Source organism: Panulirus ornatus, chromosome 43 (assembly GCF_036320965.1).
Source record: "Panulirus ornatus isolate Po-2019 chromosome 43, ASM3632096v1, whole genome shotgun sequence".
NCBI lineage: Eukaryota > Metazoa > Arthropoda > Malacostraca > Decapoda > Palinuridae > Panulirus > Panulirus ornatus.
The window spans coordinates 35163269-35175538 of NC_092266.1; the positions used below are offsets into that span (position 1 = coordinate 35163269).

Here is a 12270-nt window from a genome sequence, read left to right on the forward strand (position 1 = left end):
CCATTAACCCACCACCACCTACTCCTCCTACCCCAAACTCAGCAGTGCACGGCTTGAGTCAGCTCCCCACCATCACCCCTGACATGATATCCAAGGTAGGATTAACCAAACATGTTGACCAGTTAACAGACTTACTTAACCAGTCTAGGTCTACTATTGCCTTATCAGGAGAACCACTCGGTAGAACTCATATGGATGTTCACATTATTAACTTAGAGAAAAACAAACAAGTCCCATTGACGTCCCAGCCTACCGATTGCCACACGCGCACAGAGACATAGCAAACAAACTTGTTCAGGACATGTTGAAAGATAAGGTTATAGAGGAATCACGATCACCATGGAATTTACCACTTCTGATCGTTCCGAAAAAGGACGGAACTTTTAGACCAGTCATAGATTTTAGAAAACTCAACAACAAGGTCACTTTGAAAGATGGTTTCCCATTACCAGTGGTATCAGAGCTTCTTCATAGCCTCGGTAACAATAAGGTATTTTCAACTTTGGATTTATTGAGCGGATTTTGGCAGATTCCCTTGTCAGAGGAAAGCCGCCCCCTGACTGTGTTCAGTACGCCAGATGGTCATTGGTAGTTCATATGCATCATGGCCTTCGGTCTTCATTCCTCACCGGTGATCACCTTCTCAAGGTTAATGACTAACATTTGTCGTCACATGTTGGGCCAAGATGTATTGGTTTATCTTGATGATATAATTGTCATGTCTCCAGATATTGCTTCTCATCTCAAAAGTCTTGAGAGAGTATTCCTACGACTTAAGGATGCGAACCTAAAAGTCAAGTTATCCAGATGTTCCTTTCTACAAACAAGAATTAATTACTTAGGTCACAGGTGATGAAAACGGTATTCAACCTAATGCACATTAAGGCAAAACAATTGTAGAATGGCCAGTCCCTTCCACAACAAACAAGGTCAAATCCTTCCTTAGTTCAGCAAGATATTATCGAAGATTTATCGCTATTTTCGCGAAGATCACAAAACCCCTCACTTCATTTCTGAAACAGGAAGGTACGTTCCAGTGGTCTACAGTGCATGACAATGCATTTAACTTATTCAAACAATACTTGATCGAGGCGCCTACCCTTCGATTTCCCAACTTTGAGAAACCCTTCATTTTGCACACAAATGCTTTTAAACAGGGTCTTGGAGCTGTACTTATGCAGGAGTCAAATAAGGGTAGACTTTTTCCCATTGCCTATGCGAGCCATTCATGTTCAAAGACGGAATCGAAATACTCAATAACTGAGTTAGAAGGCCTTGCAGTTGTTTGGGCACACAAACATTTTAAGAATTACACATATGGTTACCTTATTACAGTTTATACAGATCACTGGGCACTGGTGGGTATTTTTCAAAGACAAGAACCTACAGGAAAGTTTCAAAGATGATTATTAACTACACAAACATTTGACCCAGATTTTCGTTTTGTTTCTGGCTCATCCAATGTAGCTGCAGACGCGCTTTCCCGCAGAGTGGATGCAGTCACTGTAAATAATAGCCTCGTATATTTTGATGTAGAAAGGTTGAGACAGCATCAACGGGATGACCCAGTCTGGGGTCCTGTCATAGAATTCCTAGAGGGTATAAGATCTTCCTTGGATGCTAAAACAGTTGTTCCAGTCAGAGAATTGTATTTAGCACAGTGAGGGAGTCTTGTGCAGGGACGCGAAATTAGGAGTGCTCGCCCTTGTTGTTAAACAATCATTCCAAAAGCATTAGTACAGGATTTCTTGAAGTTAGCACATGATTCAACCCAGGCCGCACACCCGGGTGCAGATAGATGCTATAAGCAAACTCGTTTGAGGTATTTTAGGCCAAGATACATAAAAACATTACAGATCATATTTGGAGGTGCCAAACCTGTGAGACACACAAGGGAAGTCCCACTACCCCGCAGACTGTGTTGAAATATCCTTTACCTTCATACCCATGGGAAAGAGTTCATATGGACATATCAAAAGGTTTGCCTAGGTCCATGGCAGGCTAGAGATACATTTTAGTAATTACTGATGCCTTCACGAAACATTGTGAATTAGTCCCAGTTCAAAATAAAGACGCAGCCACGGTCGCTAAGGCGTTCAAAAAACATATCTTAGACAGACATAATGCGCCGAAGATTTTAGTCACAGATAATGTAGGGGAATTTAATAACTCATTATTAGAAGAACTCTGTAAATTGTATAACATAAGTAAATGTAATATAATGGCACATCACCCAGCCTCGAATGGCCTGGCAGAAAGGTTGAACCGTAAGATCCTCCAGCGTCTTCCCACCAACATTAATTTTGATCATGATGAGTGGGATGAGTACCTGTCGGATGTCCAATGTTCATTAAACTCTGGATATCATAAGTCAATTGGAGACACTCCCTTCCACGCCTTACACGGTTTTGATAAAGTGTTGCGGTATGACATAACAGCGCCCCTTCCTTCATGTCCAGCGGTCCAGAGATCAGTTGTAGCGGAAAAATATCGCACGACTCAATTGATTCATCAAAGGATCAAGGAAAATCTAGGTGAAGCCACTACAACCTTCACAAACCAGGCTAATAAATCCACGAAACCATCAAAGGTACGTGGCTCCCGGACTCTTGGTAATGGTGCAGGAATTTAACACTAGAAGTGAGGTTCCTAAACTTGACCCAAAATTTTCTGATCCCTATAGAGTCTTAGCTCATTTAAAGGGACATAGGTTTAGGGTTCGACATCCAAGTACAGTTGACATTCGTGAAGAACATGAGGACCACTTGAAAGTTTTACAGTATTCTGAACATGATCATCCCGGTACCACAACAGACAACACTCCTCAAACCCCAAACAATGTCACCCAACCAACTTCTACCACTGTTCAGACTGTCCCCACACCAGAACCGACCACCCTCACAACACCACCACACACACATCAGTATTCATTAAGACCTCACCTTTAAGAAGTTGCTAAGTTTATCATTTTACAGGTTCTTCCTTCTCATGTCCTTATGGTGTCTTCCTGTATATGACACCATGGCAGTACCAGGCGCCCTTCTCACGACTCCCCGCCAGGTCCGCCTCGTGAGGGACAAAGTTAAGTTGGGCCTGGAGGGTCTACCCTACACTTACGATTATTTAGTAAAACTAATGGAGGCCGTACCTCGTTTACGGTCTACCCTACTCAAGTTTTACACCAGTGCGTCCATCAGAAACTCTAGTGTTGCTCCTCCTCCAACTCTGTTACAACAGTGGACCTGGAAATTGAATAGTACCTGTGTGATTCTGTATGACATAATGCAAGACATTGAATCTCCAGTAAATACTAATGCCAGGATGAACACGAAAAAGCAAAGGAAAAGCAAGAGAGGTCTGCTTAATTTTGTAGGGTCCCTCCAATCATATTTGTTTGGTATTGCTACTCAGGAAGAACTTAATTCAGTTAGGAATCAGGTTAGATCCTTAGAATTTCAACAACTTCTTAACAACAGGTATATTAAGGCTAAAGCTAAGATCTTAAAACAACATTTTAAATATTTGAATGACATAATGTTAACTGTTAATAACTTAACACAACATGTAGCACTACTGTCAAAGTCTCATAATCCCATATATGTTATAGTGACTGTTTCCACACATGTTGATAGTTTATATGCCCAGATCACTTATCATGCACATTATTTCACTGGCTTATTGGAAGATGTTAATAATCTGGTAAACCAAGTTGTCACACCATCATGTTTTCCCTTCACAGAACTCACACGTATCATTAAACAAGCGATGACGAAATTCGGTTGCACCCCAGCTCTCCCTCTGCATCACGTGGCCAGTTATTACTCCTTACTAACGGTTGACGTGATCCCCGAAGCGGTCATTATCCACATACCATTCACTGACTCCAATACTTACAGCCTTGTGAACGTAATACCATTTCCTTTTAATTATACATAAGGGCCGCAAAAAACTATCGTCCTTGCTGATAACATGAACTTTCTATTATATAATATTTATTCCTCATTGATTGCACATCTCTCCATGGATGATTTAACATTGTGCCATAAACCATTGCTTGACAACTTGATTTGCACCTCCTCCCCCAATACCTTGGTTTTCCATAATTTACAAACAAATTCATGTAAGTACCAACTACTTTTTGGGCATCAACAAAATGTTCTTCGTTCTTGTTCCTTTAAGGAAATTGTTGTTAATGAACCTTGGATTGAAAGTATGGACCAGTATCACGTACTGTTTTTCCCAGACCCACAAAATGTTCTTATTCATTGCCCACCTAATCATCCCAAATCTTATTTATTTCTGGGACACATTCAGTTAGGACAACAATATATTCTTATCAGTTCCAGTTTCAAATTGTTCGGCACTCATGATCATTATTTGGGACAAATTGATAGAACTATCCCGAGTTTAGGACGAATCCCCCAAAATATCAACTTATCAATCATCGATGAAGTAAAGATCCAACATCTTCCATCTATGGTTCAGAACGATCTAGATTCTACAATAGATGTTCTGGCGTTTGAGTCCACGGGGAAAATGAAACACGAAATGTTCCCAAGTGCACTTTCGTGTAATAATCTCATCATCAGGGGAGACACAAGAGAGAAATATAACAGTCAGTTGATATATATCTAAGACATGAAGCTAGGACGCCATTTGGTTGCATCTATAAAGTGCTTTGTGGAAACTGTGATAAATTTTATGCTGGTCAGACTGGTAAGGATTTTTCTGTTAGACTTAAGCAATATGAATATAGTATAAGAACGGGACAAGAATCAAATGCCTTATTTAATCATGTTAAAAACTATGATCATTGTATTGACTGGAGTAACGCTATCTCAGTTATTGACTCTAACTCTGTTACCAAGAAAAATATCATTGAATCTTTTATAATCAAATACACAAAGAATTATAATCTTAATATTAGTGATGGTCTATACAAATTAGATAAGTTTATTGTTGATAAGTTTTGTAAAATGATAAGTTTATGAACGCTCGTTGTATGTTTTGGACAATCACATGTTTACCAAATGGCGTCCTAGCTTCGTCTCTTCGATGTATATCAACTGACTGTTATATTTCTCTATTGTGCCTCCCCTGATAATGTGATTATTACACGAAAGTGCACTTGGGAACTTTTCATGTTTCATTTTCCCCGTGGACTCATAGGAATATATATATATATATATACTTCCCACGTATTCCCTGCGTGTCGTAGAAGGCGACTAAACGGGGAGGGAGCGGGGGGCTGGAAATCCTCCCCTCTCACTTTTTTTTTTTTTTTTTTTTTTTTTTTCCAAAAGAGGGAACAGAGAAGGGGCCCAGGTGAGGATATTCCCTCAAGGGCCCAGTCCTCTGTTCTCAGCGCTACCTCGCTAATGCGGGAAATGGCGAATAGTATGAAAAAAAAAAAAAAAAAAAAAAAAAAAAAAAAAAATATATATATATATATATATATATATATATATATATATATATATATATATATATATATATATATATATATGTGATAGAGTGGCAGATATAGGGTGTCTTGGTCGAGGTGGTGTGCAAAGTGAGAGGGTTAGGGAAAATGATTTGGTAAACAGAGAAGAGGTAGTAAAAGCTTTGCGGAAGATGAAAGCCGGCAAGGCAGCAGGTTTGGATGGTATTGCAGTGGAATTTATTAAGAAAGGTGGTGACTGTATTGTTGACTGGTTGCTAAGGTTATTTGATGTATGTATGACTCATGGTGAGGTGCCTGAGGATTGGCGGAATGCGTGCATAGTGCCATTTTACAAAGGCAAAGGGGATAAGAGTGAGTGCTCAAATTACAGAGGTATAAGTTTGTTGAGTATTCCTGGTAAATTATATGGGAAGGTATTGATTGAGAGGGTGAAGGCATGTACAGAGCATCAGACTGGGAAAGAGCAGTGTGGTTTCAGAAGTGGTAGAAGATGTGTGGATCAGGTGTTTGCTTTGAAGAATGTATGTGAGAAATACTTAGAAAAGCAAATGGATTTGTATGTAGCATTTATGGATCTGGAGAAGGCATATGATAGAGTTGATAGAGATGCTCTGTGGAAGGTATTAAGAATATATGGGGTGGGAGGCAAGTTGTTAGAAGCAGTGAAAAGTTTTTATCGATGATGTAAGGCATGTGTACGTGTAGGAAGAGAGGAAAGTGATTGGTTCTCAGTGAATGTAGGTTTGCGGCATGGGTGTATGATGTCTCCATGGCTGTTTAATTTTTTTATGGATGGGGTTGTTAGGGAGGTGAATGCAAGAGTTTTGGAAAGAGGGGCAAGTATGAATTCTGTTGTGGATGAGAGAGCTTAGAAAGTGAGTCAGTTGTTGTTCGCTGATGATACAGCGCTGGTGGCTGATTCATGTGAGAAACTGCAGATGCTGGTGACTGAGTTTGGTAAAGTGTGTGAAAGAAGAAAGTTAAGAGTAAATGTGAATAAGAGCAAGGTTATTAGGTACAGTAGAGTTGAGGGTCAAGTCAATTGGGAGGTAAGTTTGAATGGAGAAAAACTGGAGGAAGTAAAGTGTTTTAGATATCTGGGAGTGGATCTGGCAGCGGATGGAACCATGGAAGCGGAAGTGAATCATAGGGTGGGGGAGGGGGCGAAAATCCTGGGAACATTGAAGAATGTGTGGAATTCGAGAACATTATCTCGGAAGGCAAAGGTAGGTCTGTACACATTTATTATACAACTATAGATAATTCATATTATATACATTACCACATTTCCTGCACTTTCCATCACAAATTTGCCGAGGTCATAACCTTGTAGTTACCATTACCTTACAACCTTAAGGATGGTGGTCTACAACACCTCTAGATTGATGGAGAAAACGAAAAGTTTAGTTTTACTATTAAGACCCCAGAAATGCGGTAATACCACTTCACTACCACTAACCACTAGTTATTTTACTTATTGATTTTTACGGCTAAGATTTTCATCCTCTGAGCGAAGCCATACAATAATCGTCCTTATCTACTCTGAGCATTGGATAGCCTCCTAATGATCAAGATTGCTGTTTTGGTTGTCCGTTTCCCTTGTTACTGCTGTGCCTCACTGCACACCTTACATGAGTGCCTTCCACAGTATTAGGGACAGCTGCTGGGCCTCACTGTAGCTACTTCTGGGACGGTTGCCAATCTTCCTCGTATTCCCTCATGACCACAGCGCCAAACCGACTCCCGCCATCAGGCCGAAACGCACAAACATTTCTGACAAAATTGAGACAACCGCTGTCGCGTCAGTTTTGACATCAAGTATATTTATACGACAATTACGTTCAATATGCTTGGTTTTTCGTACATGGATTGAACAGAAGCAACCAACGATGGTTGCTACTGCCCAATCCATGAAGTCCCCCCCACCACGGAAAGGTAACCAAGCTTCGGGGGGGATGGGTGTTTACCCTGACGCCAACGGGGAAACTCAATATTAATGCAGAGATCTTTTCCTCGGTAAAGAAAGTGTAGCCGGACTCCGACCTCATGAGGTTACTGCACGACAGCAAAGATCACACTTTGGTAGGCTGTGCTATAGGCAGTACAGCTCCGTCAAAGATCTCACTCCATAAGTGAACTTATATAGATTCCTTTTTGAACATTTTGTCTTGTCTATAAGGAACTCATCAGTTCTTCTCCAGTGAAAGCAAAAAATCATCGAGAAATTCATTTGTCTTCTCAATATCAGGATCTTGTGGCTCTGTGTGGGGGACGGGGCTGGTAGTCTCTGTGACTGGTTGTGTCTGGGGAGCGGGGCTGGTGGTCTCTGTGACTTGCTGTGTCTGGGAAGCGGGGCTGGTGGTCTCTGTGACTTGCTGTGTCTGGGAAGCGGGGCTGGTGGTCTCAGTGACTGGCTGTGTCTGGAGATCAGGGGAAGTTTTGGGTATAAATTTCAATATACTGTGAGCGATATCGTCTCTCAACCGATTCCTCTCGATCTTCTCTTGCACGGCCTTCATGATACGTTTGGGCGGCTTTCTCCATTTTCTTTGCATTTCAGTTGGTGATCCTGCGCCATCGAGCCACATGATACCAGAATAGTATCGTTCCTGTTTCCCAACGGGTCCAATCTTGGTGTCACACATGATGCCGAGTGAACCCAAATGGCGGCCGATGTTTACGTTGGAAGCCACGGGCTCGTTATGTATCTTGCAGTAACTTTCATACCGTTGCTGCAGCTCTTTCCTGCTGATAAGGTACCGCTTCATAGTAATAGTCTTTCCCTTCATTTGAACGAAGGTATTCATGAAACTAACAAAGGAAGCCTTTCCTTTGTAATCCCGTTTGTAGTAACAGAAAGCCATTGAAAACGTGGATTGGGTCAGGCGAAGTATCACAGACTAACAAGATAGTCCTATAACCAATGGTCCTGTATCAGCACTGAACTCGAAATACGTAAGAACGACAATTTCAACCCAGGGCTGGAGGGCAAATTGATGATATTCTCACGTCTTGCTCAACCAAGTAACCTCGGTTAGACCTTGTTTATGTTTAAATATAGTAAAGTTAATATAGTGAAACTTGATGATTCTATTTATATGTAAGTTGCAATGTAGTTTGTATATATACATATATATATATATATATATATATATATATATATATATATATATATATATATATATATATATATATATATATATATATATATATATATATATATATATATATATATATATATATATTTCTTTTTTTTTTTCATTTTTTTCAATAATGGATGGAACTTGGCTCCTAAGGTGATTTTGTTGTTGGAGTGGGACCTCCAGCCATTCTGTCCACCTTTTCCCTTTCTAGACATGTGTTGGTGCATTGGGTAGTGTGGCAACCTTCGTCTTCATCTTTTTGGGTGCAGGCTTGCAAACCTCGTGGAGTAGTTGTGGGGTTTGCTTCTTTGCTGCACCCGACATAGCCATCTGGGCGTAGCTATCTACCCGGGCTGGTGGGTCAGCCAGCATAACTACACGCTCACTCGGTACCTGGGCTGGTGGACGAGCAGCCTTCCTTTCTTCCATGGCTACAGTCTGCCTAACGACCTGGGGTTGTGGAGCAGCCATCCTTACTACCACCCAGGTTGGTTGGGCAGCCTTCTTTCGTTTCTTTGCTACACCCTTCTGGTTGGGCTGGTTGGGCAACCTTCTTTTTCTTCTTCTTCGATACAACCTGCCAACCGAATTCGTCTGCTGGTGGGTCCGTTTCTTTCATTGATACAATCTCTGTAGCCACTTGGGCTGGCCGGTCAACCTTCGATTGTAGGTAAAAGTATATATATAGAATAATGTGGTTATCATCAGCAGCCAGAGGCCATTCCTCCCTCCTTGCCTGCAGAGTTCTTGATTTTCTGGAAAGTTCTACGAGATTCTGGTAAGATAAATACCATTGAGAGGACGTTGTTAGGGGACAGTCAGGTTCAGTTTAGAGTTGGTTGTGGGATGGTCCTTTTACTGTGTCGTATCAGCCAGATGGGTATTTCTTTTCACAGTTTTCGTTAAAGTTTGTTTTCTAGAAGCATAATCTAGAGCACTATTTTCCATATGTTTATCATTTTTCTTGTTATAGTTTCATTATCATCATTAGTTTTGTTATTGTTGACTTTCAGATATTTGATGTTATGTTTGTGTTTCCCGTGGAAGCGTCTGACATCTTGCTAGAAGACTTTCTGGTCACAATATTTCTGCACTGGGGAGTTGATCGTATTCTTTTATTGCAGGTTTTGTTATTATCTTGCTTTACATTAAGGTCTACTGGAGGTTTTCCCAATGCTGGTTGAACATATGTCCAGCAACAGGAGATAGCGTAAGATACAGTATTGATGAAACTTATCTATCTATATAACTATCTAAATATCGCTCTATCAATCTATCAATCTAACTATCTATCTATATATATATCTATCTTTATCTGAAAGTCAACAATAATAGATTCATTGATATATGAAGTATAACAACGTCCTCTCAATGGCAATTATCTCACCAGAATCTTCTAGAACCTTCCAGAAAACTATGGTTTTCTAGAAGGTTCTCGAAGATTCTGGGTAGGAACTGCCATTGAGAGGACGTAGTTATACGTATCATTAATGATATTATTATTGACTTTCTGATTTAGAAAGGTAGATAGATAGATAGATAGGTAGATAGGTAAAAAACAGATATTAGATAGATCGATAGATACGTAATGCTGTATATATCAACTTTCACAGAAATCAGTGATATCTGCGTTATTCTGCAAGAAATACATGTACATGGATGTAGTGATAATATGGGTTAGGTATAAGACCAGTCGTGTTGAGATTGTAGTGAATGTGACCATTGACTTCAACCTTAATGGTGTAGTGAAGATAAAGTTGTAGTGAAGATAAATCTTGAAGTGACTCATAAGGTTGTTGTGAGTACAAGGATGCATCGTAAATGAGTACTTCCTACCTGAAAGTCAACAATTACAAAATTGATCAAGTATAACAACATCCTCGGACAACCAACTACAAACACCAACCATAGAGTGAACCTGACTGTCATCTAACGACGACCTCTCAAAGGTAATGATCTTACCAGAATCTTCGAGAACCTTCTAGAAAACCTTGAACCCTGCAGGCAGGGAGGGAGGAATGGCCTCTGGTTGATTATATGTAAAACATTTAGATGAAATCACATCTTTTCTTATCAGGTCCCATGGTGTAAGGGTTAGCACTCTGGACTTTGGATCCAGCAATCCGAGTTCGAATCTCGGTGGGACCTCATTTTTTCAGTTTTCTTAGAAACTGATGATGGCCCCATTATTCTGTACGTTATATATACATTCATATATATACATAAATATGTATATATAAACATATATATGGAATAATATGGTTTTATCAATAGCCGGAGACCATTCCTCCCTCCTTGCCTGCAGAGTTCATAGTTTTCTGGAAGGTTCTAGAAGATTCTGGTGAGATAATTGCCATTGAGAGGACGTTGTTATACTTCATATATCAATGATTTCATTATTGTTGACTTTCAGATGAAAATATATAGATAGATAGATAGATAGATAGATACATAGTTAGATTGATAGATTGATAGAGCGATATTTAGATAGGTATATAGATAGATAAGTTTCATCAATACTGTATCTTACGCCATCTCCTGTTGCTGGACATATGTTCAACCAGCATTGGGAAAACCTCCAGTAGACCTTAATGTAAAGCAAGATAATAACAAAACCTGCAATAAAAGAATACGATCAACTCCCCAGTGCAGAAATATTGTGACCAGAAAGTCTTCTAGCAAGATGTCAGACGCTTCCACGGCAATCACGAACATAACATGAAATATCTGAAAGTCAACAATAACAAAACTAATGATGATAATGAAACTATAACAAGAAAAATGATAAACATATGGAAAATAGTGCTCTAGATTATGCTTCTAGAAAACAAACTTTAACGAAAACTGTGAAAAGAAATACCCATCTGGCTGATGCGACACAGTAAAAGGACCATCCCACAACCAACTCTAAACTGAACCTGACTGTCCCCTAACAACGTCCTCTCAATGGTATTTATCTTACCAGAATCTCGTAGAACTTTCCAGAAAATCAAGAACTCTGCAGGCAAGGAGGGAGGAATGGCCTCTGGCTGCTGATGATAACCACATTATTCTATATATATACTTTTACCTACAATCGAAGGTTGACCGGCCAGCCCAAGTGGCTACAGAGGTTGTATCCATGAAAGAAACGGACCCACCAGCAGACGAATTCGGTTGGCAGGTTGTATCGAAGAAGAGGAAAAAGAAGGTTGCCCAACCAGCCCAACCAGAAGGGTGTAGCAAAGAAACGAAAGAAGGCCGCCCAACCAACCTGGGTGGTAGTAAGGATGGCTGCTCCACAACCCCAGGTCGTTAGGCAGACTGTAGCCATGGAAGAAAGGAAGGCTGCTCGTCCACCAGCCCAGGTACCAGGTGAGCGAGTAGCTATGCTGGCTGACCCACCAGCCCGGGTAGATAGCTACGCCCAGATGGCTATGTCGCTTGCAGCAAAGAAGCAAACCCCAGAACTACTCCACGAGGTTTGCAAGCCTGCACCCAAAAAGATGAAGACGAAGGTTGCCACACTACCCAATGCACCACCACATGTCTAGAAAGGGAAAAGGTGGACAGAATGGCTGGAGGTCCCACTCCAACAACAAAATCACCTTAGGAGCCAAGTTCCATCCATTTTTTTTTTTTCTTTTTTTTTTTTTCCAAAAGAGGGAGCGGAGAAGGGGTCCAGGTGAGGATGTTCCCTCA

At 40.5% G+C, this 12270-nt stretch overlaps 1 non-coding gene across 1 annotated transcript; it reads left to right on the forward strand.

Moving 5' to 3' along the window:
* Positions 1 to 10665: 10665 nt before the first annotated feature.
* TRNAQ-UUG (transfer RNA glutamine (anticodon UUG)) lies at positions 10666 to 10737 on the forward strand. The gene has a single exon. It is a non-coding gene; the product is annotated as a tRNA-Gln (tRNA).
* Positions 10738 to 12270: the final 1533 nt, after the last annotated feature.